The sequence below is a fragment of the Geospiza fortis genome, unplaced genomic scaffold (assembly GCF_000277835.1).
Source record: "Geospiza fortis unplaced genomic scaffold, GeoFor_1.0 scaffold163, whole genome shotgun sequence".
Taxonomy (NCBI): Eukaryota; Metazoa; Chordata; class Aves; order Passeriformes; family Thraupidae; genus Geospiza; species Geospiza fortis.
The window spans coordinates 1,623,464-1,641,871 of record NW_005054401.1 but is presented as its reverse complement, the minus strand read 5'-3'; positions in this window follow the sequence as shown (position 1 = coordinate 1,641,871).

The window sequence follows — 18,408 nt, the reverse complement described above, 5'->3', positions numbered from 1 at the left end:
AGCAACTGAAAGAATCTGTGAAGATTTGAAGTGTGAACCAAAGTGATGCTGCTTTAGAACAGCAAATACCTTCTACTTAAGTAGGAGCATTTCTCTTGAGGCAGTATCCATACACTTCATACAGTGTAATCATAAGAGATACATGCAGAATTCTACAGGACAAGATACTCTGGAGGTTGAGTGACACCCTGGTGAAAGAGCCAGCAATAGCCAAGTATTTAAATTATTGAGGAAATTCTCTCCTGAAACTTCCATCTCTTCTATGCCAGATCCTACACAAATATTGGATAAAATAAATGTAAGTAGTTGAAGAAATTAGAAATAAAAGACAGCTGATGCTTATATGCAGAGAGGGAACCACAAAAAACCAGTATTTTTTATCTGATAAGTAGTGATAGCAGAATTATATGATACTCCAGCTGTGGTTGAAATTTTGACGACTTTATGATATTGAGAGTGAAGTTGCTCTGGGGAAGCATCAGACAACATGAGTTTCTCAAGCTGTTGAAGCATGGGATCCATTCTGAGTCTGTGTCCTGTCACCAGGGCTGGGGTGGAACAGGCTGCTGAGTATTCTCAGCTCCTCTCTGTGGGAGAAAGTAAGCCAGCAAGGGTTTCTGAAGCTGGCACCGTGAGGTAATGCTAGAACCCAGCTTAGCCCCAAACCACAGAGAGAATTGTGCGTCTTCTAGGGAGTTACTGTCATCTTCTTAGGACAATGTTCGTGCTCTACTCAGATCTCAGAGGGATATGGTGAGTGGCTTGTGATTCCTAGCCCTCTGGGTCAGCAAGAGCGTCTGTGCTTGGGTTAGTTCATGAAAGGCCTTGAAAGACAAGGAAGGGAAGTCAGAGAAGTGGTACTGAAAGGAAGATGACCCGTCAAAATGCTGGCAATAATATACTGGACAGATATGAGCAGGTCAATCTGGACAAGGCCAGAGAGGAAAGTTTCTTAGGTGCTGACATGAGACTCAGCAGTCTTTTTAGAGGAGTTTTAACTAGCTGTGTAGATAGAAGAGCCTAAACTGTAGAATGTTATTTGGGAATGATGCTCAGAATTTAGATCTAACCTGTTAGTAAAGACAAGGGAGGGTGCAATCAATGATAATTCCTAGATTATTGACTTGAGAGACTAAGTGATGTTATCTCAGAAAATGAGAGTGGGGGATATGTAGTAGATTTATGAGAAGGTTGAGTGCCATCAATTTACCAGCAAATGGTTTAAGATTGGAAAAAAAATATAAGTAATGCGGGGAAGTAAATATCAATAAAAAGAACTGGATAAATTATTAGTATTTCTGGGAATATTTTCTCCTGCTGAATAGGCCACACAGCAATCATATTGGGTAAATGAGGTTTAGTTCATTCTGTATCTGTGCTAGGAATTGTTCTTTGTATTCTGTGGTACCTGGTAGCATCAAGACTATGCCAGAGAGCTTTCTGAGAGTTTCCTACTGTGGTTTATAACTCAAAACTTACCTTTTAAACACCATGGACATCATTGAAACATCAAGGCTTATTCACTGATGACACAATCATGTGTCATGCCCTTTTCTCACTTCCCCTCAACATCTTTCTTCTGTCCTTTGCTGTGCTATGTCATTTTCGGATCAATTAGAGCAATCCTTTGTGTATCCTTACTCATCCACAGTGAAGCAGTGAAACTTCTGTCTTTTGTCCCAGACACTGAATATTCTGCTAATTACCAGTTTATAACTTCACATGTTTAAAAATTTGCTCGTATTCTATGCAGTCACAGAGAAGAAATTAAGAATTCCCCTCAAATTCATGTAAATTCCTTTGTACATCTTTGCAAGTGATAGCTTTTGTATAACAAATATTTTTGTTGCTTACTCATGCTTTTGAGTCATTATCCAAGAATAAAAAAATAAAAACGTCATTTGATTAATCCACATAAAAGGAAAGTATTCCTTCAGCAAATTTGTGTTATCTTCTGGTGTTGACCATAATGCCACCTCATCTGCTTTCTCACCAATTCTGTTCACCCAGAAAGTTTTCTGAGGGATGCATAAATCTGACATGAGAATACATGAATAACAGCTTGATGGTACCAGTTTTTCTTTTTTGACCTCATCAAATGTCATCTTGTAGCAATACCAAACATCCTATGTGGGCAGAAGAGGAATGGTGAGAGACCAGTCATTTCTTTCTTGTGTAGCTGGTTGGCATTATTAATCTTTTGAGCATCTAGTGAATCTTTAGACATACTTTGAAGACTCTGTGGTTGCCCTGGGTTTGGTTAATTTTGACTCATAGGAAGAGATCAAAGGATCGTGATAACTCTGTTGTGGTTGCCCAGAGCTGCACGTTTTCTTTGTGGTAATGTGCAGTAATGAAATGCCTTGAGAGATACCATGAGATTTGCCAAGTGGCTTACCTCATGGTGGATGTCTCGCTGAGAATGGAGTGTGGATGTGTGAATGTTGAGTAAGGAGGAAACCATGGATGAGAGACAGGAGAAAACAAAGATGTTACAAGACCAGCAAACAGTGACAACAACATCTAGGGTACTAGAAGTAACAATGAAAAGGACATACATTATATTCAGATGTTTTTTGATCTTCTGGATTATATTCAGACTTCAAAATCAGTATGACCTAATGGGTTAAGACCTCTTAAATTTCACAGCTTTGTGTGATCTGTGCTTCACAGATATATGATTTGTATTTTGGCTATAGTTTTCTTTGCTTGTCACAATCACGACTCACAATGTAAGGATATAGAAAGATCTTTGTCTGTGTTGTTTTTCGTGCATCATTTAAATCCCCTTCAGGTTAGCAGAGTGTGAGTGAACCATTAAGTACTACCAGGGGTATTCGGCCGACCAAATCCTTTGGGAGTAAAAGGTGAGTGGACCCTTTGAATGGTGAGTATTACACCCCATGATGGTGTAATAGCTCCACCAGTATGTGGTATTTCCATCACCAAAGACCTTTCTGAGATACCTTTCGTTCACTTCCTCAAAATCTCCTGAAAATGTAGACTGTAGAATTTCATTATTTGGACAGTGATCTCATCATTTTACATGTCGAAGCAGTACTACTACCACTTCTCTCTGTTTGAATTCTTCCTCCTTCTTTACTGTTCTGTCGCTGTATCACTGACATTTCTAGTGAGTTCCTTGTCCACTTGGCTCCATGCCCTTTCCAAATTTGTTGTAGGATACTTTTGCCTCCTTTTGTTCATCTAAACCCATTCAAGTTTCTAGTGTGAAGGAGTTCAGCTCACCCAAATGATTTAAGGCTGTTCTCTGCTTACCTTACTTTTCACTTGCCACAACCTTAATTTTGTGTCATCCAAAAACCTCACATTTATTTTCAAATTAAAATTATTTCTGAAAATGTGAGATAGCATACCATCCTGGAAAACTGGCAAAAGCAGTTTGGTGCAATCTTTTTTGAAATTATTAAAATTGTTTCTCTGCATCTGCAGACAGCATTCAGCAGATGTCTTATAACAGAGGATGTATGCCTAACCGTTGTAGCAGTTCTTTACTAAGTTGAATGCTTACCAAGTATTTCATTATAATTGTCTAGATGAACACTCCTATGGACCTTCACTACCTTGTAGGGGATTGTATTAGTGCACTGATTCATATGCGTATTCGAGATTTCAGGATTTCCAGAGTCATTGATCTTTTCCACAATTCCTTTCCACAAGTCTTTCCTGCAATTCCTACCAGTTACAGGGTGGTTTCATGTTTCAGTTACCTAGAGTTGCTGCTTTAGCATGTGAGCAATTAGGAATTTCCTTTATATCCTTTGTCACATATATTCAGTTTATTTCTTAAATACAGGCTTTTATCTTGAACAGTACTTGATTCCTTTTTCCCATTCTTCATATCTCTGCCCTTCTTGGTGCTTAACAAATGTATCAGTTCCTACTAGAAGTTTGGACTAGCAGGACTTTCAAGAAGCATAGGGAAACAAGGCAGCCATGTTTGCATTTTACAGAAGACTTTTGGAACATTATAAAGCACAGGGAAGTCAGGATCTGCCTGAAATTATAATCTCAAGTACAAACAAAAAATGGCCCACAGTCAAACCTAACCAACAATAGTCTGATTGTACTATCTGAGATTAGAGATGCTACACTGAAAGAAACACTTTATTTTTTTCTTTGTAGCTCACAAACACAGAGATGCAGTGAGAAGGCAAGCAGACTTTTCCAATGGCCATATTGTACTTTGACACAGTGTCTACTTGGTAACAGGGAATGAAAGTGGTCTAGACATGGTCTGCTTTCTTCAAGAGAAAATAAAACCTATACAGAGAGCATCTTGGTTGTGCAAATCAAGTAAGATGTTAATTTGAACTTTAATAACCACAGCTCTGTCTCCACAAATCAGCACTGCAAGCACTTTAAAATCACAGGCTAAAGCGGGAAGCATTGGATCTGTTTATTTCCTAGAGTAGAGTTGAAGGAAGTTTAATGGGTCACCTGCAAGTCTTCTGAGAAATTAGAATGGTAAGGCCTGCCAGAAATGATTGAATTTTTCATCTGCAGTTAAAGTCCCCAGCACAAATGTCATGTCTCATCTTTATCAGTGTGTGCATGTGTGAGTGGAGGATGCTACAGGATATGACCGGTTCTCAACTGAAAACATTACGAGAGAAGATCAGTGCTGCCAAAAGATTTTGCATGACGTTTGTGTAAGCTGCAGACTCATCAAAATTTGTCCCATCTCAGCAGGAATCCTGTGCATTTGACCAAGATGTCTGGCAGTTGTATCCACATCTTTATTTCAGTGCGATAGGGAGGGTGCAGCCTATCACTTTTATATTAGAAAAATGCAATGCAGTGCAGTCACACAAGAATAAAGAACAGACAGGAATAAATACCTTGCCCTCTGCAATAAGATTTCCTCAGTAATTCTCATATTTTGCACTTTCACAGAGGATCTGTGAATCCACAAAAAATTAGAATTTCAGCTTTGTGAGGAAAGGCATTTGTACACATGAAATTGCAGTTTCATATATAGGGCAGCAGTAGGCAGAATTTTTCCACAATTTTTCATTATAGGCTCCAGTCACAGACAGATCGGAAAGCCAGAAATAGAAGGCCCACCTGCAGAAGTGAAAGACACATTTGCTGTCATCTATTTGAGCACAAGAAATGGTTGCAGTTTCTCTTTATATTCTCAGATGATGCTGGATCAGAGGATGATTGAGGTGGAACTTATGGAGGTGGAATTGGGAGAGGCTGCTTAAGTTCTCAAAGTTGTATGTGGCATAGACCCAGTTTTGTCCTGTGTTTAAATGGTCCCATCTTTATGCTTGGAACATGGCTTTGAAAATGTTGATTTTTGTAAAGATTGTTTCTCTTCGTTGCAGTACCAGGAGCTCTCTTTTTGGAGCACTTGCAGGAGAGGTGGATGTAATGTTAGAACTTGTGTGTCAGATCTGAAGTTGCAGTGAGGCAAAGTCTTCTTACAGCCCAGTTCTGATGGCAGCTTTATAATCATTGAGCTTGCTTTTCTTTCTAAGCATGCTGTGCAGTCACAAAGATGCAGCATTTCTTGCATAAACATTGCACCATTGCCATCTCTTCTGGGACTGAGCTAAGAAAGGAGGTTTTTTCATCATGAGTCAATGCCTCGATTCAACAAATGTAGCCTGCCTTTTGAAGTGCCCCTTATTGTAACCACAGGCTGTCTTTAGAATGGCAAATCTCGAGACCATAAACTTAGCTGACATGCCTGTGATCTGCTTCTGTTTAATTTGTCACAAAATCCTTCTGCTAGCCACTCACCCCACTTGCCATCTATAGAAATGATTTATGATGTTATGAACCACTTAAAATCTGTTTTAAAAAGTAGTTCTGAGATTTTTATAGAAAAAGCAAAGTCTTTTGGGCCTTGGACACTACACTAGCAGGAGTAAACTTCCTGTGTTTACAGTAGTACTCATGAGCCCATCATAAGTGAGCACTCCTGAAGGAATGCAGCATGTGGGCAGTCAGGTAGGAGACTCAGGACTAGAAAACGGGACTTTAATGACTGAAGTGGAAACATACTGGCACCAAGAATTTTGTTTTCTTTCCTTTTTTCTCCTTTTTTTTTCTGAAAGAAATGGAAGGAGCATATAGGAAATTTTTCATTTTTTGAAGAAGGCAAAATGTAGGCTAATTTCTAAATTATATTGCCAGCATTCGCTTTTTAAAATGTTTTCTGTAAAAAATGGATTTAAAGTTTGTTTCTAATTTTAGAGTATTAGGCAGACCAATTAGGGAGATTTTTCCTGTGTTACATGTAAGACTGGCATGGTATGTAGAGTCATGTAACTTCCACATCCTGGTGTAAAAATACACAAAAGGCTCTGCTGTGTATTTTCCATTTTTCCCAGAAACAGGAGGGGGTTTTGTATCTTTATTCTAAAAGCACTTCTTTCACACTTTTTGGGGGGTTTGGTCATAGAGATATAAGCTTTCTTTGGTAGTCTGCATTACTTAAACTTTCCATTTCCCTAGGTCTTAATAAATATATATAATATATAAAAAAGTAATAAAATTAAGAAATTGAGTATGCAGCATGAATCTATTTGTGGTGTAATTATGCTGTTTATTAACCAAATAATTCTATTTTTTAATGTATCTTTGTATGCTGACTACTATGCACAATACCTTTCTGATATTTAAATAAGCAAATATGGTCTAATTTACATCATCCTTTTGCTGGTATTTTGATTTCCTTCTCGCTGTGTTTTCTTATGGACAGAGGGAGTAATCAGTGTTGTATGTAAGGACTGAGTGGTTTTGGATTTGCTTCAGTTCTGATTTGGAGATATGGCTTGTCTTTCTTACAGGACTCCGAGCAAGTTGCTTTCCTCTCTTAGTTTAATCTTTGTAGATAAGACGTTTTTTGTAACACAGTTCTTACCTACAAAATCTCTATATTTATGTCTATGTGACCTGTTTCTTGGAAAATAACATTGATGCCATGTATGAAAAGCATTGATGGTAGGTTTTGTGGCAACACCTGACATTTAGTTTCCAGCTGATGAATGTGTCTGGAAGCTCTGTCTTGTCAGCATTGCTTCACTGGCCATCTGTGTTGGGGACATGTAGACTTGTGTTCTTCTCAGCATGAGATATGTTTATTTTGTCCTGATGATTAGGATGATTAGCCTCCTGCTCATTTTTATTAGAAATTTCCAAGTTAATTTTCTATTTATACCTGAGAACCTTTGCTACATTTGATCAGCCACGATGTTGAAGAAGAAACGTCCTAAATGTCAAACTTTAGTCATTTGTTTTTTAGGTGTTGAAGTCACTGGACAAGAGATCAAATCACAGTACAGGTTGCAAGGAAAGTTATTGATTGATCTGAAGTCCTCACACTTTACCTTTTCTTGGGCCTCTTCTCTGACCAGCAGTCAAGTTCTCTCTCTTGTTAGTAAAACAGGTTTATTTGGAAAGGCATGTCATCATTAAGCTCTGAATGTTTAAGTCTCTTCCAGTATTAGATTAAAGAATAATGACTTTTATACCAGAGGTTAAGTTGTTTTGGTGACAGAGCAGAAATGCCCATTCCAGCAGCTCAGCTGTGTCACAAGGATAAACTCACTGATGGAGCCCCTTTGCTGTGGCCTTGCCAGTTCACTCTTGAACAAGGAGCACCATTCAGTTTACTTTTAACTGGAGCTGCTCAGACTGTGCCATAGTTCTGCTTTTTCTCAAGATGTTGGGTAAAGGATTTTTTTTCCCTATTTATTGACATAATTGGAAAAAAAAATTTGGACACACCTTTAAATGGCTACAAACTTTCTATGGAACTGCAAAAACATTCTGATCTTCCAAAGAGAGAACCAGGAGGTTCAAAGGTGTTCAGAGGTTTTTGAAAAATCTATTGTAACACTCAGAGCATCTAAATAATTTTGTGAAAATAAAGTTTATACAAGTATACTGACAAAAGAGGTTTCACAGTCACTCTGATAGTGGTCCTGAATCTCTCAGCTTGGATTCAAGGATTTCAAGAAACCAGCACACTCTTCAAGATCAACACACAAGGCTTAAGCACAGGACAAGGCGTCAAAGAAACTCGGAGGCAGCAGCATAGATCCTAATACTTCCTAATCCTATCTTCTGCTTTTTTTGTAATGCAGTCTTTGGGAAAAGTCCGAATTGAAGGAAAATAAATATGAGAAGATTGTTCAAAGAAAAAAAATAAAATGTGGCATAATTGAAATTGGAGTTGACAGCAAGTGAGTTTATTCTTTGCATTCTAATAAGAAAGCATAGAGAGGAGAGGAGGCCTGAAAAATGTACAAGGACTGGAAGCAGGAGTGCAGTCAGTGGTAGGTAAGAGGAGAGAAAATAGCTCCAAAGAAGGAGCCATTCAAATTTGAAGAGATTAAGAATGCTTGTGATTCCAAAAATAACAATAAATATTTTAATATTGAGTGACTCAAAAGCCAAATCTTGTTGCTTGCTTCTGAAGGCAGCAGGAAAGGGTGTATTCAAATGTCTGTCAATAACTGTTGAAAAAGGAGATCTAAAACATACTCTCATCTTCCCTTATAGCATTTCTTTACAAAAATAGATTTGTGGTTTTATATTTCTATAATGTATTCCAATAATTTCTAATAATTTATATTCTTATGTTTTTATATTTCTATGAAGAAATATATTTCTTTATAGAAGAGATTTGTGTTTATCTCCTAAGTGCATTCCCTTTTCCCTGAATACTTTCCTTCTAATGCAGCCTTGTTTTTTCTATTTTTTTTTCTTTTTCTGCTGAAATGAAGCACAAACACTACTTTTAGAAAGGAGTAATAAATACCTAAACAACTTGTGTTTGTCCTTTTTTTTTTTTGGATGCTGGAACAATTTATTTGCTTTTGTTCTTGAGATTGAGATTGTCATCTGACCAGATATAGGTACTTGCTTAGTGTTGGTGCCGTCAACATTCAGAAACAGAGACAATGGCTTGGCCAAAACCCAGCTGTCATTAGAAAACTCTTTCTAAAAAGAGCTCTGTGGGATTTTAATTCCATCTGTCCTTCATCATGACTTCAAACATAGCAGTATTTCTAAAAGTCAACTAAGTTCCTTTTAGGTCAGTCATGCTCTCTAGGGACCAAAGTAAAAAAAGAAAAGCTTTAGCTGACAGCTTTATCAATGATATATGAGGGAAAACAGAATTCAGTGTTGTTTTTTATAGCTGCATTCGTTATGCATTGCTGGCAATTAAATATCATTTTCAGTGAAAAATATCAGTAAATATCATTTTCAGCAGTAAAATAAGAACACAGCTATGGGTGATTTCTTCTCCCTTGGAAAACTTTCCCATACTGGTGAACTGCAAACTGTGCATATTGAAAAGGGAGCTGGTGGAAGAAATGCATGAGACGGAATGGGACAGGACAGGGTGAGACAGGATGGGATGGGATGGAATGGGATGGGTTGGGTTGGGATAGTCAGAATCCTGGCAGGATCTTAACAGAGCTAAAAACGCTGCCTCATACCAGGAACAGATCTCTCTACAGGTAGTTAGAAAGTGATGATAGAGAAATATGGTAAAACTTCCAGTGGTCTCCTTGGGAAAGGGGAAGTAGTATACTTTGAGAAATGACTGTTTAAGGAGTGTGTAGCTTCTCCAGGACCTGGGAGCCATGTGCTTGTACCATACATATACAGCCAAGAACTGGGGTAGAAAAAGGGGGATCTCCAAATAAGTCTTTGCCTAAGATTGGTGAAGTCCCTGACACTGGCTCTTAGTTATAGGTTACTCTGTAAACAGGACATCCATCACTTTCAGAGGGTATAAATTGGATGTCAGTAAACCAGCCACCCTTCAGACCTTCAGAAGCTCAGCCGATGTGCAGTGAATCAAAGCTACTTAAATCAGCCAATCCTACTGATATTCTCTGAAGGTGGTGTATTTTGAACTGAAGAGTATTGAATAAAATATAATATACCAAGCAAAACAAGGGAATATGGTCTAGAAGATACAATAGCTTAGTTCTAGTACCAAAGCTAGCCTGGAAGTAACAGTGAGTAGCATTTTACTTTTGCAGTTAGTACAATGCCTCATCATTTAGCTTTGGCATCTGGAAGTGAAAGATTTCCTGTCCACAAACACAAAAATTCCCTTTAATTGTGTCAAATTTATTAAGTGTTGAAGAAAATTATCCATTTTTCAGTCTTTTGTTCAAATCTGTGGCTGCCCTACTTGAGGATTGAGATAGTGGCAACAGTCTAAAAGTTGTGAATGAGAGCAAAAGTGATACAGCCTTTTGGGCACAGCCAACTAGTGGTTTATGCTTTAGACTGGGCTTTCACAAGGAGATAATATTTCAATTTAAGCTTTCAGTGTAAAATTACACTATTGTTCTGTCTCAGGATTGATTGAGCATTTGAGGATAAGTATTATACAGTAGCCTTCAGGAAAAAAAAAATAAACCAAACAAAAAAACCAATCCAAAAACCAATCTGGTAAATGTGGGGGAGCTTTACTAGATTTTCTCAAGATCAGGGAGAGAAGGGAAGGGAGGGTTATAGCCGTGGGACCTGCTGAAATCCCTCAGCTGTTTCTGAGCTAATCATGACTGGCTTTGAAGGGACTAATTCAGTGCAGAAATATAATTTATTTTCCCTTCTGGTTAGGGAAGGTGGAGTTCAGGCTTTAAACATAGGATCAAAAGTTTTCTTGAAATCTCTGTGTGATATTTTAGGATTTGAGGACCTTTGAAGATACTTGTCTTTCTACTGAAGGTACTTGTCTTTCTACAAGTTCATAAAATCCATATCCATTGATGATAAATGGGAGGTATTTATGCCATCAGTGAGGATGTTACAGCATCACAACATTTTTTTCCAATTCGCTTCAGTGGTATATTTTATGGATTGAGCTACTACTTGACAGGCACATGGGATTTTTGTAGGCTTTCAGTAGTTCCACAGTGCTGTTAAGCATATTGAAGAAATATCCATGTGAATTATTTCTGAAGTCTAACTTTCTGAGCAGAACTGCAGAGTTCTGTACCAGCCTGGCTATATCAATCACTGAAGCTAAAAAATAACATTAGGGGTCTATATTTAATGTTGTTCTAGAGCTGAACTGTGCCTTTTCTTTTGGGATGATGTCTTAGAAATGCTTTCTGTCTTCTCACATAATGTTTCTTGAGATTGAGTCCATTCTTGTGATGTTCTGCCAGGAAGAAAAACACGTATTCAAGATCATGACTGCCATCCTTGAGCAAGTAGTGGGAAAATGAAGAACTGCCTGTGTATGACATGACTAGGTTTATGAACTTGAAGGTGCACAAGTCCATGATGACATACATCCATGAGTCCTGGGGAAGTTATTAAGGAGTCAACCATCATATCTGAGAAGTTGTGGCAGTCCAGTCAAACATTGGATAATGCCCTATTTTTAAAAAGGGAAACAAGTAACACCCAGGGAACTACAGGCCAGTCAGTCTTACCAGTGGCTGGTAAGATCATGGAGGAGGTTCTCCTGAAAACTGTGCTAAGGCAAATGGAAAACAAAGAGGTGATTGTTGACAGCCAGTCACCATGTTAACATGGCTTCAGTAAGTGCAAAATGTGCCTGACAAATTTGGTCAGGGTTTGTAGCAGTGGTGGATAAGGCAGGGTAAGAGACATCCTCTACTTGGACTTCTGCAAAGCATTTGACACTGGCTGGCACAACATCCCCGTGTCTAAGCTGGAGAGACATGGATTTGATGGATGGGCCACTTGGTAAAAAATTGGCCGGATGGTAACTCAAAGAGTTACAGTCAACAGCTCAGTATCTAAGTGGAGACTGGTGGTGTCCCTTAGGGATCAGTGTTAGACACTGTTTAACATGTTTGCCAGGGACATGGACTGTGGGATCGAGGCACCCTCAGCAAGTTCACTGATGACCCTGAGCTATGGGGTGTGGTAACTACACGGCAGGGAAGGGATCCTGTCCATAGGGACATGGACAGTCTCAATGGGTGGATCTGTACAAAGTTCAACACAGCCAATTTCCAGGTCCTGCACCTGGGTTGGCACAATTCCAAGCAGAAATACAGTCTGGGTGGAGAATGGATTGAGATTAGCCCTGGGGAGAGGGTTCAGGGGGTGTTTGTGGAAAAAAACCTCAATATGACTCAGCCACATGCACTTGCAGCCCAGAAAGCCAGTTGTATCCTGGGCTGCATCCAGAGCAGTGTGGCCAGCAGGTTGAGACAGGGGATTCTCTCCCTCTACCCTGCTCTGGTGAGACCCACCTGGAGCCCTGCATCCATCTGTGGGGTCCACAGCATGAAGAAGGCCATGGACCTTCCAGAGCAAGTCCAGAGGAGGTCACAAAGATGATCAGGGGCTGAAGCACCTCTCCTGTGAGGAAAGGCTGAGACCATTGGGGTCGTTCATCCTGGAGAAACAAAGGCTTACAGGAGACCTCACAGCACCTTCCAGTACCTGACTACCCCTGCCAGAGGGGTCACAACAGAGCTGGAGAGGGACTTTTTGCAAGGGAGTGTAGTGACAGGACAAGGAGTAATGGTTTTAAACTGAAGGAGAATAGGTTTGCATTAGGTGTTAGGAAGAAATTCTTTAACGTGAGCATGGTGAGGAACTGGAACAGGTTGCCAAGAGAAGTTGTGGGCTTCACAAACCTTGAGGTACTCAAGACCAGGTTGGATGGGGCTCTAAATAATCTAGTCTAGTGGAAGATTCCCTTTCCATGTTGGAAATGTTGGGATAAGATGGTCTTTAAGATTCCTTCCAACCCAGGCCATTCTATGATTCTCTATTTCTATGATTGTATGATCTGAGTTGGTTGAACACCAAGAGTTTGCCATGCAGCTTACCTTTCAAAAACCCTAAGATTTCAGCTTATGATTTAAGTTGTTGAGATAAACACCAATTCTGTGTCTCTATTTTCCAGACTTTTAAAAATCCATTTTTCACTGCCATGACTAACAGTAATGCTTCTCTTGACATAGTGAAATGACACCGCCTTAATTTCTCTGTAAATGTTTGATGAGAGAAGGAGGGCTTTTAATTTGCCAAACGGTAGTTTCATAATGCAGAGTTTAGAGATAAATACCACTTCCATCTTTCAAACATCTGAAGTATAATTAGACAAATCTTAAGTACTTTTGAGCACTCTGTTCCAGGATGACAACCCTGATCCCATGTTAGAGCACAACTAATGCAAGCCTCTACATAGTGCCTTTGAAAAGTGGAAGAGGTTGGCAGAAACATCAAATAATGATACTTATCTCTTGGAGCACTTTTTGGCTGTAGATAACCAGGAGTTCTCCAAGTACTGTTGCAGCATACTACAGATGATAAGCACAGGTACCCCCTCCTTTTCTCACTGCTCTGGCACTAACATTAACCAGCTCACCCCAGAAAATTTGCCACATTGAGGAAACAAAGCTCCTCCTTGTTGGATGTAAGATGGCTTTATTTAAAGGACTTTCTTCATTTTTAGAAAAGTTTGGAGCTCATAATGCCTCACTCCAGTGACACACACAGATCAGAGACTGTTCTCTGTTCTCTTGAATTTTGCCTTACACCCTAGCAGAGGATAAGAGGGAAAACACAGACCAGCTAATGCTAGGAATGCTAGCCTGCATACAGATTCGGGGAAGAGTTATAATTAAATCCATGTCCTCCTACATTGCATGTAGGCACTTGCATAGCTTTTATCCCTGAAGGCCTCTCTGTGTGCCAAAGAATGCCTAGGAGCAGTTGAACACTTCTGACAACTCCTGCAGAGAGATATTTCATGGTTCCAAGTCCTATCAGCTACTAACACAGGTTTCACTTCCTTGTCCTCATGTTCTCCATAAATCATGTTTTTGCTTTTTTTCTACACAGGAGGTAAAGACAAAAGGGTTGATTCTCAGACATTCGAAGATCCTTTTCCTATAGTTTGTGAGAAGTAAAAGAGCATCAAGCTACATGGTGAAAATAAAAGCTAACCCTGAAATATTTCCATATGTTGTTATTATTATTGTTCTTTCCTTATTATCTATTATTATTTTAGAAGTAAATATGTACATTAGAATACAACAATCCAGCACTAGTTTTCAACTCTACTTGATTCCTGATCTATTTCTGACTCCTGCTTTTTTTCCCAAATGGAATGCACTTCAGCAACAATGCCATATCCCCACTCGAACATTAAATTTATCACTTTTGACCATAACCAAGAGAATCAGAGCATGCTTAGAACACCAGTAGCAAATTCTGTCTTGCCCTTAAACATCTTCAGAAAGCTTCAGAAATTTCAGAGAATGAAACAGTTTTTCAAAATTGCTTCAATTTGTTTAGTGTAGTCCTCCCACCAAAGGCATGAACCTTCAGGTGTCCCAAACACACAGAATTGTTCTCAAGAAAGGTTGGCAGAGCTGTCACATAGGGAAGCTAGGACAAGGTTCACCTACAAGACATCTAGAGCCTTGCAATACCATTTCTTTTTTTCTGGGAAAATCCAGGCACACAGGTTATTGCTCTTTCTGGAGAAAATCAGAACCACCCATAAAACCATGGGTATTTTCTGCTGTACAGAAATCTTATGAAATAGAGTTAATATGTTTAATATGGTGCAGCCACCCTATAGGAGCATCCTCATTTGTTTTCAGGATAACTAGAATTTTATACAAGTTTGTTCTACATCTGGGCTAACAGAAAACCGAGTCAGAGGGTCCAAGTGACATCACCCTTAGAAAAAGAAAAATATTTTCTGAAAACTTTAAAGTAATAATTTGCTTAGAAATTCCAAGACAAAGGAAGAGAAAGTAATGAGTAAGTGAGCATTTTAAGAGAGAACAGATCTTGTGGGAAAGTCTCCTGGGGAAGAATTGTTCCAGCCGCTGTGAGTGAAAGCAAACACTGTTTTAATGTTTAATAACATGTTTTTTTCCTTTGGCCTGGCTTTCCTCTAGAAAATGTTCCAGTGCAACTGAGGGATAAGGAAAAGAAACTGACTGTCTTGGAGCAGTTGTATGAGGTTTTATATAGCAGATATGTACTGGATCGTGGAAGTGCACAAGCAAGGTCTCACCTGTGCAACAGAGATGAAAATACTTTCTACCTACCTACTCTTACAGCAGTCTCAAAGTCATCCACCACTGCAGTCAGGAGTAGCTTTCCTATTTTCCAGACACACAGACAGCCTAAATTACATGAATCAGAAGGTGATGTTTGAAATGTACATCCCCTATGTGTCTGCAGCCTGGTTCTACTTTGTACACAGAGTTTCTACCAATTTGTTCCATTAGAGCAGCCAAAAGGCTAAACTCAGCATCCGCCACAAAACCATTGCTTTTGTTATAATGCAGCACTACCTGTGTTTCATCTTCATAAATCTGTGTTTCTCTTACCCCTCTTCCACCCTTTGAAACTCATTTCATGTCTAGCTAGAACTACCCAGCACTCCTAGCAGCGGTCAGCTCTGGTCTCTCTCCATGAAGAAAATGTCAGTTTGCTAGTATGGGAAACAACAAGGATTTCAGAAAAAGCTGCTGTACTTGTCAGACCACAACAGGGAGGTTCAACTCTTCTCCTAGAGAGCTGGAAAGATGCCAGGGAGAAATTATATAAAAACCCAGGTCCTTTGATCAGGCTTTCCACCTGAGTGCTGCTGAGTGATTTTGCACAAACAGTGTATGAGGTCAGGCACCTGCCAAGCCTGCAAAGGGCTTCAGCTGAAACTCTGAATGCTATTAGATGTCTATACAAAGGGCCACGGAAATTCCCAGTAGGAGGTGTGTGTGGCATGGCTGCTCTTTGTGCTGCTCAGATGTATTGGGAAGAGGATTAAGAAGTTTATGATGACATCCAACAGATGATTAAAACAAACTGGCAAGCTGAGGCTGAGGAATCAGCAACACAGGAGCATGATTTTAACCTAATGATTTGTTGCCTCCACCAGGCAGCCTGCCTAACTTTGGTATATCTGAGTTGCATCATTTCAGGGAATAATGTCCTTGAGTGATTAGTACTGCAGAGAAGTTACAGGTCAAAAGGTCTGAAACATGACCTGTTTGGAAAGATGGAGGAAAAGGCAGTTGTTTAGTCTGGAGGAGTAAAGACTGTGGGAAAGAGCGGTACAGCTTCAAATTTGCAGGAAAAAAAGGAAAGGAATACAATGTTGCAGAGAAGACAGGAAGAAGTGGGTATGAGTTACAACAACAGAGACAATGTGGTAGGAGCATTAGGTAATCTGTCTCCGATTTAAGTTGCCTAAGATAGCGTTGAAGCCAGTGGTACAGCTGCAAATTTGCAGGAAAAAAAGGAAAGGAATACAATGTTGCAGAGAAGACAGGAAGAAGTGGGTATGAGTTACAACAACAGAGACAATGTGGTAGGAGCATTAGGTAATCTGTCTCCGATTTAAGTTGCCTAAGATAGCGTTGAAGCCTCATCAATTAAACTAAATATAAATTAGACAAGAATCACCAAGTGACATGGATACTGTACATAGGCAGGGAGAAGACCTAGATGGACTCATGCTTTATTCTGGCAGCAATTTCAGTAATTTTTGTGGTACTTCTACATACTGAAAATACACACAAGGCCGTGTATTTTAGTACCTATTTATGAAGGACCTCTCCTAATCTTTAGGGCTGCTTGATTTTACAGATTTGCATTGAACATTCTGCACAGAATTATGGGACTTTTTCAACCCTTTTCAGCATCCCATATTTGAGGAGAATTGTGGCCGAGTTTTGCAATTTTACCATTCATGTGATAAAAGCAGCTTACTGTTTTGTTTCCTTCCTCACATTTGCATCTCTTGAGTCTGTTTTGCTAGCATTTATTGCCAAGAGATTCAAAGCAGAGAAGCTAGTCAGAAGAAACCCTGTAAAACATTGACAACTGTTTATCACACCATATCACTAACTGCAGTTTGTAAGGTTTTTCCTGATTCTCAGACTATATATGATAAACAAACATACAACTACAATGATCAGGGCTGGTCTAAGCCCAGCCAAGGGCAGCTGGTACAAATGTCTAGAGATTCACAGGGAGCAGAGCAATCAGGGAAGCAAGGAGCTGTCTAATTCTGTAGTAAAGCAACATAACAAGCGCACAGAACTGACAGCTTGCTTATCACTACTTATTAGTGTTTTAGTAGAAAGAAATAGGTCTATTAGCTGTTCACTGCAGTCTTTTCCTGCACAATCTATTTTCCTTCTGATCTGATGATTCACGTTTATGAAACTTTTTAGATCAATTGTGTGACTTGCTGCTTAAGACGAAGGCTGTCTGCCAGCTCCAACTGGGGGAAATGCTTGAACGCGCACAACCAGACGGTGCTTGCTTGCTTTACTTAGATTCTGTAGAAATTTAGGCAGCAATAAAGGGTGTAAATACAACGCAGTGCCTCTCAGAGACGCTGGACTGGGACACAAATAACCATATTTCTATGGCACTGCATTGTGTTCAGACTTAGCTGAAGTGTTCCTACATTTTCCTGTAAATGGTATTTCTATTAGTGGTTTGGCCAAAGCTTGAAAGATTTTCATGCAAGCAACACAAGGTCTAACATTCTCAGATTGTCCCTTTATCATAATACAAGACTTAGTCTAAATCTTGAGGGTTTTGAAATAAATTTTAAAATCTGACACAATCTGTTTTCTCCTTATTTTGCTTTCAGGAATGGAGGTGGTGTTTTGCCAAAATTAGGAACAAACCAGAATGTTGTAGCAATGCTCCTTAATGGTAAACTTTTGACAAAAGAAAAAGAAGGTATACGATAACATAAATTAAACAATTTTATATTGCTAGTTTTCTTGCTTATCAGTCAGTGTCATTTAAGATCTTTGCTTCAAAGAGAATGGACAATGATAAATCAATTGGTTTCTAGTTCTTAGAAACATTGACAACTTTTAACGTGAAGTTTATATCTTGCTCTGATGAAAAGTCATGTTTGAACACGGTATGACCTTTGCATTTCTTATAACAGCCAGGTAACCAATGTTATTAATAACAAAGTATTTAGAAATGTTGTTCTTGTTCTGGGCTGACAAGTGACTTGTACTGTGTTATCAGTTGGCTCTCTGCTGCATACCTTCTTTGGGAAGTAAATAACTGGCACACTTGGAGACCTCTGGTTAAAATAATCTGGGGACAAGAGCAAGGAAACTGGAGGTGTTGGAGATAGTTAGGCATGATATTTGGCAAATGCCTGTCTATACTCTTTGGGGTTATGACCTTTGATTTTTATTCCTCTCTAAACACTAGCTCTGTTAAGAATTTCAGGTGAAAAGTTCAAGGAAAAGGTTAAGGGCAATTCCTTTTACCTTTTTTGCAGCTGGTAGTTCTAAAACATAAAGAGCTTCTATGACAGTGTTTATCAGAGACAGGAGAGTATGAGAAAAAGTAAATCAAAAGGACAATGAAATTTCCTTCTAGACTCTTAAAATTCACAAAAGC